Below are 19,609 nucleotides of genomic sequence, written 5' to 3' on the forward strand. Positions count from 1 at the left end.
TTGTCCGCTCCTGGCGAAAACAATCGAGTGAAAGTAAAGTTGGCAATTTTTCGCATTTTTTCTCATATTTATCGTTTTTGTATGCATTGTTGTTGTAATTTTAAATGAACTGTCATCGTCATTCATTGCGTAGATTATTTATTGTTAACAGTAAATTGGCTGTATGAAATGGCGGGGCAAACATATCCACGCACAATCCAACACACACACAGCCAGTTACATTGAAGCATACGCACACACATTCAATTGATAGCCTCAACATTTATGCGCATTTAAAATTGATTTCTCTTCCTGTCGCAACTGTCGCGAAGCTCCCCACAACGCGCTACTGGTTTTGCCGCTTGGCGCTGCCAGCGCCCTTTAAGTTGATGGCCATCAAATTGTAATAAATCAACGCAGTTCAACTGCGGCTCGAGTCGACGATCTGCTCGAATGCGCTGGAGTGTCACTCAAGTGTCAATTTACAAGCAATTGCGGTTGCCATATCCTCTCTGCCCCTTACCCTTACTATAATTTAAGTTATTGTTGTGTTTACAATCTTTGTTGTTGTGTTGTGGAGCATCTAGCACTGACGGCTGTAGGTAGTCGGCTCATTAAGTTGACAATAATATTTGTTGTTGTTGTTTTTGGCACACATATGTTGTTGTTGCAATCAATCGCAATGTGCATAAGGATAACTTTAATATGTCACACTGTTATGCGCACACTCACAAATATACAAAAGTGAATTTATTTTATGCCACAGAGCTGAGAAAAAAAGTTTGTTGCAAACAAACATAAATACATACATATGTAGTATTATAAGTGTGAGTGTATGTATGTATATCTGTCTTCCATCGCAGTTAGTTGGTGTCAGATGTCGGCCTCAGGAGAAGCTCTTAGTTTAATTGCTGCCTTAATAAATCAAGTCGAACTCATAATAAATGACTTATGTAAAAGCAACTACTAAGTTTGTATAACAAAAATGCACATGGTGGCTGAGGATCTCTTGTAAAAAAGAGGAACGAAGATCATTACCGACAGTAAAGAATATACCGCAATTTCTAAAACGAGCTTTGACGGACGTAAAAATATGCCCATCACTCCTGACGCAGCTTAGACCGAACACCTCTCATCAAGTTATCACGACCGCGGCTTTTGGTACTTAAAAATGTTGATATTTCATTTACTTTTTTTTTCCAAAAGAAGCTACTTTCTGTGTTTTCTAATTGTGGGAAAAATTTAAAATTTCACGCCAAATAGCAAAAAAATATAAGTCAAATGTTATGATTCTTGGAACGTTCCACAAAATGGTTCTATTGGGATTTTCAAAGCATTATTGAGAGCAACAAATGTGAAAAGGATGACATGATAGCAATTCCATAACTTTTTCTGCAAGACGAGCTCCTCAATCCTATGCTGCGGATCAGCTGTAATACGAATTCAAGGCTTTCGAATCAGCTGATTAAGCTTTATATTATTGAAAAAACTATTTTAGTTCACCACAATCAAACTAACAAAATAGAACAAAAAATGTCCAAAAATAATACGAAAATTCCTATTGAGAAATGTTTGCTGAAGTGGCACTTTTGAAATTCTGAGAGTTTCTTATTACCTAGCCTTTGGCACTCAGAGATCACAGTTGGAACAGAAGAAAGAGAGAGCTATACTCAGGTACTCCAATAATAATTACACAATCGTGGATAATCCAAGCTTTTTTAAATATTATCGCTTTTAAAACAAGATTCTTTCTTACACTTTTAATTAACATTTAGTTTGTGGTATTAATGTGAAGACTATAACCGTTTGAGTTAAGGCAATCACAATCTCAAAGTTCCTAATAGAAGTGTACAGTATTGGATGATTAATAGTCTCTAAACGCAACAAAAGTTATAAATGTGCGTAGGAAATGACAAAAAAATTTCAATCTCAAAATGTGAGAAACAAAAAAAAAAAAACAATGTTCTATAGAAATAACAACGGTTCATTTAAAAATCCAATATGAGTATGAGCAGACGTAATTAGCAGCGTCTGAAAAGTGTTGGCTTCCGGCGTTTAGTAAAACCAATCAATTTTCATAATTGGCGGCTTAAAGTAAATACGAGGTAACTAAATGGCAATAAAAAAAAAAAATTGGAAAAAAATGAAAAGAAAATTATTAAAAAAAAGCTAGCAAAAAAATTAAAAGAGTTAAAACAAAATATAAAAAAATTAAAAAAGTATGCAGTAAATATTTAAAAAATTAATTTTAAAAGTTAAAAAAAAATCAAAAATAATTTACATACATATAGCGGTAGTTACAGATTCGTTTTGTATTTTTTTAATGATTTTTTATAGCTTTTGAAAAATATTTTCTATTGAATATGTGGTGATGTTAGTTCGGCGTGTTGTTATTTATTTATATTAATTATTGTACAGAAAACACTGTTGTAAAGCATATTTGAAATTTATATACATATGACAATATATAATTACAATATATAAAATAAAAACTAGACGAATACTTATGTAGTGATGTGTTGCAAATTGAAAATAATTAAAGTTGAACGAATTTCCATTATTACGGATATTAAATTTTATTATATACAATATAGGGCTTTTTTTAAATACTATGAATTTTTTAAGAAAACAAAAATTTTTATGAAAAATTTTTTAAAGAAAAACATTTTTTGTGATCTTTTTTAAAGTGTTCAACTTCCCGCACAACAAAAGTCGTAAATATAAAATAAACAAGTAAGGAAGGGCTAAGTTCGGATATAACCGAACATTTTATACTCTCGCAAAGCAAATGGTATACTCGTTTGAGATTTCTTTGTGGATTGACCGATATTTTCGGTCTCAATTTTTACTCAAGTTAGAGCTTGCACGGACGGACAGACAGTCACCCGGATTTCAACTCGTCTCTTCATCCTGATCATTTATATATACATAACCCTATATCTAACTCGATTAATTTTAGGTGATACAAACAACTGTTAGGTGAACAAAATTATTATACTCTTTAGTAACAGGTTGCGAGAGTATAAAAAAGGTTATTATTTTTCTTAAAAGTTACCATTAATGAATAAATCCAAAAAGAAGTATCATAGCATAAAGACAAGCAATCAAGAGAATGGGTTTCGCCATTATCGATTGACTTTCAAATGGCAACAATTAATCACAAACGCTCACCAGCGGTGCAGGTGCAGCACGCTCCAACCTGATCAGTCGATTGAAGGCACAACAACAAAGGCAAAACATATTATAAATCACAAAAAAAATTAAAAAATAGTAATAATTGAATAGCACGAAAAGCGCACAGTATTGAAAGCAATGCAATAACAACAACAATCAAAATCATTAAAGCGCACAGCATTCGATGAAGAAATAAGTTCACTCGCCGCAAAATCATTACAAAAACAACAGTTGTTTTTTTCATTTTATTTTCGAAATTATTGCTATTGCTTTTGCATTCGCCACGTCTGAATGGGTGTATCGCATGATTGTTGGCAGAGGTAGCGTGGAAGAGGCGGACGTTGAGTGTTCAAGTGCGCGCGGCGAGAGTGCGCTATTGTTGCTGTAAATACGGGCGGTGCCCAAGTGGCCTTAACATTGTGCATTTGACTCTTTGTGTGGCAGTCAGCGAAATCATGAATAGAAAGATGAGGGGTGAATTATAAAGAAAATCAAGAAATTAAGCAAAAAGTAAAAACAAAAAAAATTCTTTGAAATTTGTTTTCATTCACCACTTTGTTTTCGCAATGAGCACTTTTTTGATTTCCAGCCTAAAACATGTTTTGCTAATCGAACGCAGGCGATTTGTTGTTGTAAGCAGCGCATAAAAAGCTGCAGCGGCAATCGCTGAGTGAAAGGTGTGGCAAGAGTAATGGCGCTGCTGCATGCCAAATGTGCGGAAATTTTCAAATAATTACAATCAATAAAATATTTAATTTATAAAACGTGCCGATCTCGATTTACGAAGAGAAATTAGTTGGAAGTTCGAAAGCGTCAACTCATTTCGGTGAAAAACTACGTACGGCGATTATTAGTTTTTAATATATGAATTTTTATTGCAACACTACTCAGAAATAGGTTACATTTATTGCTTTCGAATAGAAATGTTTGGAATAGAAAACATTTTGTTTTGTGTTGTATTTTTAAAATAAAAAAGAAAATTTTATATGAAAAACTTGATATTGATTGAAACAACTATACATAAGCATTGATTTTGTCAAGGACTCCCATCACCGATGCAAGTGATTATATTTCAGAAATTCCAATTTCGAAAGTTTTTTCTCTGAAGAGAATTGGCTGCTTTTCCAAAATGACTAAAAATGGTTCTACAAAATTTTTTTTTGATGTTTTAAAAAGTATTTTGTTTTTCAAAAGTTTCAAAGAAACTAGATAAATGAGATAAAACTGACGATTTCTTATGCAAATTCAGAGTATGTGATCTAAAAGTAGACCAGTACATATTAAATCTTAAAAATATTCCATATCGCCTAAAAGTTTTGTGAACCTTCTTCCATTAAGTGCTCAGCCTTATGGTTAATGCTGCCAAATATCTCATATACTGATACTCTCGAATATTTTATTCACCTTCTCATTATATTTATCTGGCGTTCAGCAGAGCTGTAGCAAATAAATATAGGTATTATTTTATATTCATTATTGTATTTACTTTATTGTATTGTTTGTATTTCCGTATTTACTTTATCGTCACTTTGATGCGCTACCAGTACTTTCCTTGTCTAAGTAATCAAAGCTCATGATTAAGCTGTTGCTGTCTGAAATATTGTGAAAATAAAGAGTTGGAAATTCGTAAAATAAAATAAACTTTACACCACTGTAAAGATGATGACAGTTTTAAAAATAAGATTAAGCTAGTTATAAAAGTTGTTTCAAGGAAGGTGAAATATTTGTGACAATACTTCTTTCTTGACTCCTCCTCCTTTGTGCTATAAAAGACAAAACGTCTTGACTCTCTCACCCTCAGCCATCCTGGAACCCTCACTAGTGGAATACAAGTAAAACGCCTAAATATGTTTTGTAATATTACATGAGATCCCACTAAAGGAAGTTTTGTGGTTTCACAAAGTTCTATCTTTCGGTGTTCATGTGCCATAAAACCCAATTTAACGTAACCTAAAATACAAGAAAACATATTGCATCGAGGTTTGTGCTCTAGCAAAGAGTTTTATAAAAGAGACCAAAAAAGCTCCGTGCATATTTTGCTTGCAATTTCGTTAATTTACCTATACTAAAGTTTTCAGTTTGAGTTATTCAATTGAACTGTATGTGAAGTTCGCTTTTTAAATATACGAGATACTTGCTTATTCTTCCGCTAAAGCTCTTATTTTTTTCTAACAAAAACTTGCTATTTTTTATAAGCCTGTAGTTTGCTGCGGACCCTCTGCCCTTTCTGGTATACGATCTCTATTAGTTACTCGTGTCATAAATTATTTTTATATAAGTAACACTATCACAGTAGAAAGAGAGTAGAGCAGTAATTTTCCTACAAGGCTATTAGCTTTGCAATTTAAAATGATGTTTTTTCATTGAGTTACAAAATTCAAAAGGAATAAATTCGCCTAAAAATATTTAAACTTCAACCGTTAATAGCTTTTAAACGGTTAGGTTTACGAAAAAATCGTGTGAAACTATTTTGTAGAGTATTCAATTTGCTACAAAATCTATGAAACGAAAAATTTCAAGTAGTTGGAAGCGAGATTTGAATTTTCTATCTGATTATACAAAAAAAAAGCGAATCGTTAGGCGGAGTACCTTCCCGTAACAATTAAGAGCTCATACTTAGAGAGCCTTACTTAGAGCTGTTTATCAACAAATTTTTCAGAGTCGGAAGCAAAAAAAAACATTCGGTTTTTTGACCCTCCCTAAAAGCACACTTGCTTTATGTTTAATTATGTAAGTTCTTTGAGTTTCTCTGCACGCCTCAATTGCCTCTGGTTTGATGTTCACACTACATAAATGATTTGCACCCAAAGGTTTATTAAAAAGAAACTATATTTTATTTTTTATATAAAATCATACGCATTTAATAAATAACGAAATATTTATACGTGCACTATAAATAACAATTAATCTGATTATATAATGAATGCTGTTGTTTTTACAGATTCTTCTGTCACACTCCATGAGACGGTGAATCATTACACTTAAAAGGTATGTCTACTTTAATAATTTTTTCGAATTTGTTGAACCTTATGCTTTTTGCCATTCTCCATATTTCAAAGGAAATTCACACTAAACTGAATATGTACCGTTATTTTAGCATATTTGTATGCACCAAGTGCCCTATATCTATTATATTTACAAATTGTGTGCATAGCTGATGAAAACGTAAAAAAACACAGATTTTTAAGCACAAATATTTATCAACCTGAATTTCGACCGAAGAAAGCAATTTCACCCAAAATGTGTAAAAGTTACACAAAAAGTGGAATAAATTGAAATTCACGCTTTAATATGTGCCACAGGGTGTACGAACATTTAGTTGAGGTGTTGCATATGTAGGTGCTTACAAATATATATTTATGTATGTATGTATGTATGTATATACATAGGCTTTAATGTCTACCACCGCACGCCCGCTCGACTCTCGTGAGTTGTTGTCGAATGCCTTCGCACAAATTTATGGTAATTACAATTAAGTGGAAAAATTTCAATGGCCAGCAACAATGTAAACTGGCATGCCATAAATGAGAAGAGTATAAACAAAAGTGGAAATATGCCCAATTTCGTATGGGTGACTTGTATCACACGCCTGATCGTTCACACATACAAATACATACACATATATATACGCATACAAAATCATATATATATGTGTATGTAGAAAATAATTTATACAAATCAGGTCCCGAAAAAGTTGGCATTTCTCACGACTCGCGTGTACAACATGTCTATATGTTGCATGCCGCATACAAAATACATTTTTGACAGACACTTTGCTGGTGGACAGCACAACAAAACGACGGTGTTGTTGTTTATTTGTTGCTTTGTTTTTTTTTTGTGTTGTTTCGCTGTTGGTACTCGCTGTTGATAGTAAAAGTTATTGACATAGTTGTCGTGCATATGTATATGTATGTATGTTATTGTTATTGTTGTAACTTTCTTTTTTGTGACTGACAAGCGAACTGCATTTGAACAACTTTAAATGTTGTCCAACGCCCAGATAGCGACTTATGCGATTAGGCACGCATGTACATACACACTTACGCATACACAACATACATACATATGTACATATACAAATATTGCTACATATGTACATATCTACTAATTACAAAATTAAGCGCTCAAATTTCTTTTTGTGTTGTTGTTGTCTAATGCATTTGGTAGAAAAAATGCTGAAATTTCTTCAGATAAGCCCATGCGCACATAAAAACTTATGCATTAGTATACACATATACAAACAAAAAAAACAAAAAGTTAACTTCAGCTACATCAAAGCTATAATACCCTTCACCGTTAAATTTATATGGCAGCTATACTCTATAGTGGTCCGATCGAAACAATTTAACAAATTTCGTAAAGATATCTTGTCAAATACAAAATTTCTCCATAGAAAGGTCTGCTTTTGATCGGTCAGCTCGATATGCTATAGTGGTCCGATCTGAACAATTTGTTCGATAATTGTATCATTCTCTTGGATGAATATGTGTGTTGCATGATGCTATAGTGGTCCGATATCGGTTGTTCTGACAAATAAGTTTTAGTCAAGAAATCATTTTAGTTTGCCTCTTTGTCGAGGCTTCCTTCTAGGCGTTACAAACATCGTGTCAAACCTTATATACCCTGTTCAGTGTATACAAAAAACTTATGTATGTATTGTATATTAAGACAATGGTAAAAGCACAAAAGTTCAATAAAAACCGCAAAACTATTAGTGTCATAAAATTGTATAAAATATGAGCTGCGATAAGCGGGAGTGTGACACTCACACAGCATACATTTTTTTTTTGTCTTTTCATTCGAAGTGCAATAAGCTAAAGGTCAGTGCGGTAAACATAAAGCCTTTTGTGCTTATCAGAAATTTGATGCGGAGACAATTTAAAAATACGTTTTGTTGTTGTCAATGCATGCTTTGGAAGCTCATTTTTGTGATGAAGGCAATATCAAGTGCTTAAATATCTACAGTAAAAGCTCTATAGCACAGACAATACTTTGTTAATTACTATAATTATAATTTTGTCAAAGAATGGAAGAATAAAAATGTTTTCTCAAAACTAACAATATTATATTTATTTTTAAATAATTAAGAAAACAAATTTACAAATGCGAGTTTGTGGTTCTTTTGCATTTAAGGTAAGCTGCGTTTTTCACTCTAAGTATGACTTGACTTGACTATGTAAAGTTGAGCCTAAGCCAAAGCTGTAATTTTTAGCTAGTATGCAGTAGACTCATTTTTCAAAAAAGCAATATTTTTAACTAAAACTCATTGGGGATTTCGGTTTTAAGACATGAATTTTGCTAAAAATTTAAAATACCTTCTGTCTCAGGCATTATTTGTATATTTAAATATGATGATAACCTCTCTGCCATATTTCACTTAGAAATAGTAAATTATATATACATACTAAATTATTTACACACATTTCGGCTAAAGTACTTCAAGAACTTACTATAAACTTTTATGTGAATTCCAATGTTCTTTAAATAAATATATTTGTCTCTCGGTGTGATAAACATTATATGGTTTAAAATATTTTTGAAAAATGTTGCCTACATTTCGGAGTCATGCATAAAAACAAATGTGCGCCAAATAATGTCACTGGAATGTACTCAATTATGAACCTTACAGTATCACTGCTGGATTTTCGCCTGGCTTTGGTTTAGTTTCCCCTAATTTCTGTAAATTTTCACTTAGGGCCTTTTTAGGTTGTTCGGGGCCAACCTTCTCTGCACGGTTGACCTTAAATCTAGCTTCGAATTGAGTTTGAGATTTTCTGTTTATTTACATTCCAAACTCAAATTTTATTATTAGTCTCTTCCCTAACAATTTTGTTGCTATTATATTAGGCTGCGACTTTTTTTCTCATAATAGGCAAGCGCCAGTGTATAAAGTTCAAAAAATGAGTGTCCAGCATATTTAGATGTTGATGATTTATTTTTTTTCACTATATCATTACTACTTTCATATAACTACCTGAAAATTACTTATGGCTCGCGTGGTAATCTTAAAATAGTGTAATGCTTAGTACACGCGGGGCTTGTTTTCAATATAAAATGTTATATTTTTAAAAGAAAATAATTTTATATAAATTTAGAGCTTTGCAAATTTTTTCAAATAATTTTTAACATTTAATATATTCACAATATTGCTGTTATTTGGCATTTTAATTACTAAAAATATTTTCAACAAATAATTACAGTTCAAACGTCATATTTTTGTGATTCTACAAAAAAAAATTTCGACCCACTTAAGAATACGTTTTAAGTTCCTTATACTTAACAATAGTTAGAGCTGCTGAAATGACTTGCGAGTCTTGGTTCATGAATTCATGAATTTTGTCTTTAACATATTTTTTTATTGTAAATTACAAATTTATAAGCATTTAGAAAAATTTTGATAATCTTTTTTATTTAAAAACATTTTGTTTAAAAAATAATAATATCATAAGCCTCTAAATGATTACTTGTTTAAAAAAAATTTATAAACAAAAATAGCATTTAAAAAATGTAATTACGATGTTTATTTAAAAAATTATATTGCTTTATAGAAATTAAATTTATAAGCTTTAAAACTGACTATTCATCCAATATTTTTTTTTTATAAAAATATTGAAATTTTTATCTAAGAAAAAAAAAAAAAAAGTTACTTTATTTAAAAAAAAATATTGTTTAAAAAATTAATTTTATAAGCTTTTAAAATAATTGCTATATTTTTTTTTTAATTTAAAAAATGAATGTTTTTGAAAATTGCTTTTTGTTGTTGTTGATTCGAGTGAAAATTCTATGAAATGTAACCAAATGAAATTTATCGATCATTCGCCACTCTTATGCATGCAACCATGCATTTTTACGCGCTCTACATATGTTTCTTTGCATATGCGAACAGAAAATAAAAAAAATACACTCCGTTATTTATGTTTTTATTTATTTTGTAACAGCGGTTGAGCTTTTATTGTCCCATGCGTAAATATTTGTTCGATCTTGCATGCGCTGGACGCAGTGAAAAGGAAAATGTGGCGCAGTTGAACAAACAGCCAAACCAGAAGTAACATACAAACATGCTGTATATACATATATACATATATATAAATGCCTCGTACGCGCTGAGTTACAGTTATGTCTTTTATTTGATTTGCCAATGAAGCGCTTGCTGTTGCGTTCAATCCAGTTTAGTTTTGATTGCTGATTGATTTGTTGCGTCAGCGTCCGCGTCCACGTTTGCGTTTGTTTTTCTTTTTGTTGTAAGCACGGAATTCAATTTACGATGCATCACTTGCAGCGATACTCAAATAAATATTCCAATTTCCTAAAAAATCAACCAATCGCCTATTTGCATGCAATCGCTCGCGGCGGTTTCTAGGCTGTGCTGCATGTGAATGTGGCTGTGTGTGTGTGTGACCGCTTATTTGTATATGTGTGTGTTGGTGCCTGGTGTATTGCAGCGTAAACTTTCACTGATTGCCGCCACAAGCAAAGCAATAATTGTAATATCAACCACAACAATTTCGGCCTGACCGCCGCACACCCACCACCGCGGCGCCAACAACTTCAACATGTTACAACCAGCTGCTGCAGTTTACAAAAATACAGAAAAAAAAAATTGGGAAATCTCCTCTATACCGAGCGTGTAGAATTTTGCGTGTTTTGGCTTTGCAATTGATTGATTTTGACGGCCAAATATTCATGTGTGTGTGTGTGTCTGTGTGTGTGCATAATGGCACATTTCATAGTTTACAAGCTCATGCTGGCAAATTTGAACAAATGCACGCAGACATGCAAACACATATAGTATGTATGTATATGTGTGGGTTTTTCGGCAAACAAGCACAGAGATTTGTCACTCGGTTTGCGCTTAAATGATTGATGCGTTTGATTGAATGAGAGCAGCAACAGTTTTATGCAAACAATGCACGCATGTGTGGTAAAATTTTCCAAATTTCGATTGAGAATTTCATAAATTGGCTTTACTAATTACAAAATTTTGAGTTGCGCCAAATTATCCGTTTCTATTAAAGGAATGAGCATAGAGAAGTACATTTCATCTAAAATTTTAATAAAAAGGCTACCAATCAATATTGCAAATATATTATCATTTAAATTACCGAGTGAGTGATGTGAGATTTTCCTAAACTTTCGAAAATATTACATAAAATTCCTATACATTAATTTAAAAACGTTGCCTACCTTCAGGCGCATATTAAAATACTATCGAAGTCACACACCTATTTACGCATATTTATAAGTTTTCCGTAAACTTTCGGTCAATATACTGTATACTTTAATATGATATGATTTTTACTTTTCAGTGAGCTTTGTATATATGTACTTTGTAGGTTTGCAAATACTTGTAATATGTTTATAATCTATCACCCTCTAGTCTCAGGTTAGTATTGGTAACATTTTCCAATCTTTATGGCAATTTGTAAATTCCATCCCAAACGAATGAATCAAGCCAATTTTTCACACCCTAATCAGATGTGAATGGTATTCCAGTGTAGGAGTTCTGCATCGACTGGAACAAATGGTAGTCCAAAGGGGCAAAAGACAAGGTCTGGGCTGCAAGACGAGTAAGGCAAAATTCCCCAAGCACTGTTTTCCAAATAGTTTTTAAGTAGTCTTGCAACTTGAGGCTGAGCGTTGTTATGCTGGAAAAATATTGCTTCCTATCTAGTTGCAAGTTTTGCGTATTTTCGGAAATTTTCGCTTCAATTTGATTAGTTATTGTCGCTGGCATTCTCCATTAATGGGACACCCGGTTTTAAAAGCTCGTAATATAGCGCGCCCTTTTGAGTCCACCAAATACAGAGCATTACCTTGGCGTCATGCGTATTCAGTTTCGTAGTTGATTTAGCTGTTTGACTAGGTTTCACACTGCGTAATATAAAAATTGAGAGTCCGATTGGTGGCGCTGTAATCGACTTTTCCTTCTCACCCAGCAAACAGTAAAACTGCTTTGATATTATTCATCATACAATACTAGTTAACAGTTATACGAGTTCAAGTACAGAACCGCCCGATTTTAATATAAAATGAGTGGTGATATCGTCTAATAAGTGTTTTTGATTAAAAACTTAGTCAAGAGCAAGAATTTCTAAGATCGTGAAGATCCGATATCCAATTATAACAAACTTGTATATTACATATTCGTTTTTTATTAAACGTTCGTAACCACAACGCAACCGGATTTCGAACCGCCTAGTTGGCAGCATTCCATAAAATTACTTCAGGAATGATTTCGGTCGCTCCAATAACACCAAGTGTTATATTAAATATAAGCTAATAATGTATTTAATTTTTCGAAAATAATTTTTGTATAATTTATTACGATTTAATTTTTAATTTTTAAATTATGTAAAATGATTTAATTAAAAATCGTATCGTTTTTGAAAAATTTTAAAATTATCGATACATTTACATTGTTTAAAATACGGATTTAAGAGTAAAGAGTGTTAGTAAATGACAAAAACTAGTTATATAACTCACCATACTTTATTTAAAAATAGTCAACTGTATCCATCAGCTGTCAAATTGAAGTAATTGGTATGGAAATCAATATTTTTCACTTTCGATATCATTTTAATTTTTTCTAGCTGTCAGGTTCGGCTTGTTAATAAAGATATTAATTTAGGCAAAATTCAATTTCCTCGATAAATGTCACATTCGCATACATTAACAACGATAAATCAAAACTTTTATGATGTTTTAATCATTTAGCACATTGTATTATATAATAAAACTAGTAACAGGAAGTTCAATTATTAATTAGCACTAAAACAACAACAACTAAAACATATGTAGTGACAGATTGGTTGGAAACAAATTGCTTAAACAACAATAAAACTGAAACAACAACAAATTAAAACAAATGCAACAACAGCAAAAACAGATATTACCAACAACAACAATAGTAACCACAACAACAACTATGTCACAAATATGCATATTGTTAAGCATGTGTCAGGCGTGGCGTTGACATGCAAATGAATTTGCAACAAATGTGGCAACACAAATATACAAACACAAGCACACACCTAGCAGGTATGAACTTTGTATATGCTATAAGCACAAAATTTGAAACTCATTTAACCGCAGTCAGCTTAGCCGCTAGCCAGCGAAATAATTAGAGCGCGAAAACTGCAAAACACGTGACAAGTGGAAATTTGTTGTAATCAACGGCGAGCGAAAAACTGTTTGGACACAAAAATTCGCAATTTCAAATTAATGTGTGTGCATGTGTATTCATGGTGGTTTTAGGCAATAAATAAAAATTTTGAAATTGCCAAAATGCTGTAATATCCGCAATTTCCCGCATTCATATTTTTGTGCGCTTATAAATATTCAAGTTTCTCGTGAGCGCAAGCAAAAATATATATAACTTTTTGTGCACAAATTATTTTTTAAATATTTATGCCAAAATCAAAATGCAATAAAATCCACAAATAGGCTCTCGGGCTAATTTCGAACAATCAGAATCAATTCTCCGAGCGCATGCCAATACACACACACACGCATATATGTATATGTGGGTTAAATTATTGCAAATTTTCACTTAATATTTGTAATTTATGTGGCTATTGTTCAAGCTTGGCGCTGGTTTGTGTTTGTAGGAACAAAATTTGGAAATTCATTGCATATTTATAGGCGGTTATGGTCGGTTATTTGATTTGACCTTAATTACAGCGGTTTTACAAGTGTAATACGATGTGTTAGAAATTTTCGAAGCACATGTATGTGTGTACAGTTATGTGTATTGGATACAATGTATTGAAATGAATATTCAATTACATACAATATATGTGTATGTATATGTGCTTGTATGTGTTTGTATATATATATGTGTATGTGTGCATGTGAGTGTGTCCTGCATTTGCTACTGCTCGATTGCCTTTTTCATGTATAATGTATGCATTTAGTAGCCAGTAAGATTAATTTCTAGATTACATATGCAATTTGCAAACTAAATTTAGCAGCATGCATTACATATGTACATAAATACTGCAATTAATTGCATATTCGGTATTAGATAGTATGATACAAATGTACCTTTAAGTGTAATTCTATAAGTTGCATATACATATGTACATAAAATTTCTACATACAAGTATTTTCCTTCCTTTGGTACAAGAGCTTTAACAAGATTATTTGTTCACAGCGGAAAAGTATGATTTAAGGTTTTATATTCACAATGAATTTCAAAAATATATATTTTTTTCCATATATGTATATCGAGTTTAAAATTTTTTAATAATATCCCCCGAAAATTTGAAGTAGATCTAGCAAATTCTTTGGAAGTTATGAGCGAATTTGTAAGAGTTTTCAAACTTAGTGTAATCGTCTCCCAAAACTTCAACACATTTCGCTCGAAGCGTTGCGTTTAGAGTCGGTTCGGAAATTTTCTACGAAACGGCTGAATCGATCGACTTGAAATTTTCAAACGACCTTCTAAGATACTATATTGAAGTTAAAGATCAAAGGAATGAGATTTAAAAAAAAAACTCGATTTTAGAAGGTGTGAATTCAAAATAAAAAGACTATCTTTTTGGAAAGCCGTTATTTTGTTGAAAATCATACTAGACCAGGGTAGATAATTGTTGAAAGCAAAATAAATGTTAGTAAGATGAAACCAATTGGAAACGAAAAATAAAATAACCAAAAGGAAAGGAAAACTAATTTGCGAACGAGAAGAGGCAGAAGAGGGTAGTGTTTGAGTTAAAAACGGTTTATCTTGATTTCCGGCAAAACAACGAGCTCTACAAAAAAAGTTATATAGCGAAATTCTAGGTATCGAAAGGACCTGCAACTTTTGTATCGACACCTTTTCATATAACCTTAAATTTATGTGAAAAGTTCAAATATTGAAGTTTTTGGGTTTTTTTATTTTCATCTTCTACAAATTTTTTTTCTTGCACGAACTTTAGTCAAAACTTACCCTTTTTGTGTTCCACACGCAAAACTTTTTTATTTATAATATTATATTAAGGAGGAAACCTTATTTCGGCTTAAAATCGAAAAAAAAAACAATTTTGAATTAAAAATTCTCACGCCAAATTACAGATTTTTGTTAAAAAATTTGTAGGTTTTATGTCTGTTGAAATCTCGTAAATTTTCTCAGATAATGCAAAAAGACCCCACCAAATAGTTGCTACTACGAATAGAAGAGATAAAACAAAAATACAGTATTTAATGTATATTAATTCATATGTTATAACATAACATAACGTAATATAACATAACATAATATAACATATAAAATAATATAACCTATAATAACGTAACTTATTCTAACATAACTTACCTTAACATAACGTAGCATAACATAACACAACTTACCATTAACTAATTAACATAACTTAAATCTACGTCACATAAAATAACTTAAGTTAAGATAACGTAATTTAACTTAACATAACATAACTTAACATAACTTAACATATAATTACATAGATTTCGTTGCGATACACACTACTTACAAGACATTGCTAGTCTCAAATAATGTAACACACATAACACAACATAACATAGAATATATTCAACAGCAGACTTTTAATCCCTGCTTCTTGCACGTACTCATGAGAAATAGCTGCCAGCAACACAACTTAATCTTTTCAACATTTCACAGCAATTACCCCGAACACATGCATCACACTATATACCCTCCACTACATGACAATCTAAGCATTTCTAATGCCAAAACATGTCGCAAACATTTTCATGCAATAAAAAAGCAATCACTCTTTCGCTTAATACCCGCAATACAAATGTGTAATTGTTGCATAAATAAATGTGAGAATGAATGTTGCCTGTTGGCACACGAAGCCAACGCAGAAGAAAGCGAAGAAGCAGCAGCAGAGCAACCATAAATTTTTTTCACACCAAAGAAGTTGGTGAAAAAGCTGCACCTCTACTAAAAAAAGGAAAATACAAAAAAATGCAACGCGTTTACGGCAGCAACAATTTGTGGCAGCAAGTGCATGCAAAGCGCGGCTAGGCAGCGGTGCAATAAATGACACAGCATCGCAAATTGACTGCGGCACTTAGTGTTGCCACAGCCGAACACACGTAACTGCACTTGGTGAGTGGGTCGCTGTCTCACTGCACCCTTCGTCTTCGTTCTGTGCCCTCTCTACGTGTTGGCAGCTCAATTTTCACCATTTGACATAAAAGTACTAAGTACAATAAATGCCACATGTTTGCTGACAAACGGGGCAACAGTTGGTTGCCACCGCGCCGTGATTGTACCGTTGTACGGGTCCCAATTGTACCTTCAGTTTTTCGTTTTTGTTGTTGTTGTTATATTTTTACATTACCGTAATCGGTTGGAAATCTTCTTTTCACCAGCCATTTATCTTCATTCGATTTGGTGAGTTGCCCGCGCTGTCACTTCCGCTGTCGCTATTGCTGTTGCTGTTGTTGTTGCTGTTGCTGTTGCTGTCGTCATTGCAACGTCGAGTGATCATGTGATCAAGTCTTCCAAATGTGGCAGTGATGTGATGTTTATGCGATTGATTTGACGTCGCATGTCATAGCGTATGTTTCTGCTGCAGCTGCTTCTTCTTAATTCTCTTTTCACTGATTCACCGATCTTGCTACAACAACGTGGCATTATTCAAATAAGTTTTTGTTGTTTTCGCATTTCATTTGTTCTTTTACTTTGTTGTGATCTCACTTATTTGTTTGCGGTTTCGCTTTTTTCACCGCCGGAAAGATGATGCGCATCTATTGATCTTCACTTAAGCACTTTTCTACGTACTCATGTACATACATACTTACATACTTATGTGCATACTTACACACCCATAGGCAGACTTAGGCGATATGTGATATTTGTGGCAGCTGTGCTGCTGTTCGGTTGCTGTATTTGTGGTTGCAACGTGACAGCGGCTATCATTTGTATATCGGCTGGTGGGACGGACAGTTGGGGAGATCATTATTCACATTAAGCACATCAAGGAAAGTGGGTCAAAAGGTGACTTTAGCATTTGTCGTTGGCTTTCTCTCGATTTTCAATTCCTGCACCTACCAATGTTATTTGTTGTTATTGTTATTAAGTTGTTTCTTTGCTGCCTGTTTTTATTGTTTTACAATCATTGTCAGCTGTTATGTTTTATTGTGCCGCATCATTATTGCAGTGTAATTGAGAAAATCGGCAACGAAGAGCTCTCAGCGACGAGAAATTGCCAGCGCTTTAATAAATTCGAAACTTCTGTGCATAAAGCTGAGGTAAAAAAAATGTGACGTGAAACCTTTTCTGGGTATAATACTTCTTTCGGTTTTTTTGTTGAAACTTTTATGTTAATGAAATTTCTTGAAATATTGTCATTCGACAATTTAGACTCAATGCGGTGTTATTAATTTTATTTAAATGTATTTCCTCCGGGATATGACTCACGTGATTCTTCGCGATATTGAATGTCTCAGCTATCTCGTGCACCTTCAGTCGGTGGCCTGCTAGTACGATATGTTGAGCTTTTGACGCTATTCTTCGTGGTAGCCGTGGTAACTTTGACTCACCTGGACGTCTCATCAACAAACGACGTATGACCAAAAGTTCCTATCGTTAAACAAGTTTTTGATCCATCGCTCTTTGCTTTCAGTGTTCGATTTCCATTATAAAAATAAGAAAGAAATTACCGAACAATAAAGTTAATTTTATATTTTCCTAAAACTGACGTCGGGGGTGTCCGCTTGTGATTAAAACAAAGCTATGAGTCCAATGTTGTTTAAATTTTGACAGTAACGATTTACGAGAATATACTACACCATAGTTTTGATAACGGCTGGTGACGATAAGTATTTGTTGGGACGCCTCATATAGCTTGACAATGCTATTAAATTTAAAATATATTGGTTCAGTTCATATCTTATTGTTGTTTCACTAGAAGCAAATTTTGTGGACTCTGGCTGCAGAATATTGTTCAATATCCACGGAAGCTAATTATACTAGTTTGTTTGATTGGGTGTTTGCTGCTTCAGCTTTGGTCCTACGTCGACTTTATTTCAATGCGGTAGTAATGGAAATATAGATGTGTTGGTGTTGTTTTCTTTCTTTATTTGTGTGATTAACATCATGCAATTTTATTTAAAGCCTCTCTGATCTTATTAGTATTGAACTAGTCAGATTTTGGATTTTTCTATTTGTTTTTATTTCATCAAGCATTGTGTGTGCAACATTCTCTAAAACACCTTGTTATAATCCTAATTTTTGAAGCAACCCCAGCACTTACGACTACTCATTTGACTACACTTTTGGCCTTTTTAAAAAAGTTATTTGTTTACCTAAATTTGAGGGCGTAGCGAAATGTCAAATTCATATCACTTTCGGAGAGTGCTAGTGATATCCAAAGGTGTGTCTGAGGAAAAGTTTTGTAGCATGGGCTTTCCTGATCCAACTAATTTCGCGAGGGGGAGCGCTTAATGTTATATGCATAGTCTATTATTGTTTTAATTAAGTTTGCAATTACCAGAAGGAAACTTCGGCGAGCCTATAAACCACACACATATAAAGGATGGGCTGATTTGATTTAACCATGTCCGTCTGTCTGTCTGTATATACGCAAACTAGTCCCCTAGTTTTCGAGATATCGATCTGCAGTTTTGCACCTGTCATTTCCTCACTAAGAAGCTGCTTATTTGTCGGAACGGCCGATATCGAATCACTCTGGCATATAGCTGCCATACATACTGAACAATCAGGAACAAGTTCGTGTATGGGAGACTTTTTTATTTGACTTAATATCTTTACGAAATTTTGTATGATTTATTCTCATAGGCCACAATGTAATCCCCGAAGAAATTGTTTGGATAGCATATGACTGCCATGAAAATTGAAGGATTAAAATCAAGTTCCTGTAAGGAAGATTTTGTATTTTTGTAGGGTGTTATAGCTTTGGTGTTACCGAAGTTAACATTTGTCTTGTTTTTGTTATTTGTTATTTATTATTTCATTATTATTTTCTATTTTTTTATTTTTGATTTAATTTTTTTATATTTTTTTTTAATAAGTTTATTAATATTTTTGTTTATTTATTATTTTATATTTAATTTTTAATTTTGTTTTGTTTTTTCCTTTTTTTTAATGCAATTTTTATTATCAGTTGCATGTACTCGTTTAACATGCACCTTGAACTTGAACTTGAAAATCACTCTACATTTAAATTAACATACCATTACCAACACCAACACCACCACAAAAACCAAACTGTTTACCAACAGACAACAGCCAACAACTAAATCAAAAGCACGCCTACAATTACGGCAGTTAATTCAAGCCGATGCACATTACGTATTTAATTACGCGCCTAATACATGCTGCCATACATACAGACAGACATAGATGGATGTACAGTTTTACGTACAAGCACTTCATTATTCGCCGCTTTTTCGCTTTTATGTAACATTTAATTCACTTTTCAATGTTTTTTTCTTTAGTTTGATTTTTTCATATATATATATGTCC

General features: G+C 32.8%; 1 protein-coding gene across 5 annotated transcripts in view; it reads left to right on the plus strand.

Annotated features, from left to right (window-relative positions):
* The window catches only part of kmr (kramer), a 205,636-nt gene that overhangs the window by 72,085 nt on the left and 113,942 nt on the right, over positions 1-19,609 (plus strand). For 3 of the 5 annotated variants that reach the window (XM_070105721.1, XM_070105720.1, XM_070105719.1), the window contains one exon: positions 6,095-6,141. The exons of the other annotated variants lie outside the window; for them this stretch is intronic. The gene's annotated coding sequence lies outside the window, so the exon portion shown is untranslated. The remainder of the gene's footprint in view (positions 1-6,094; positions 6,142-19,609) is intronic. 5 annotated transcript variants of the gene reach the window in all.

The sequence above is a fragment of the Bactrocera oleae genome, chromosome 2, assembly GCF_042242935.1.
Source record: "Bactrocera oleae isolate idBacOlea1 chromosome 2, idBacOlea1, whole genome shotgun sequence".
NCBI lineage: Eukaryota > Metazoa > Arthropoda > Insecta > Diptera > Tephritidae > Bactrocera > Bactrocera oleae.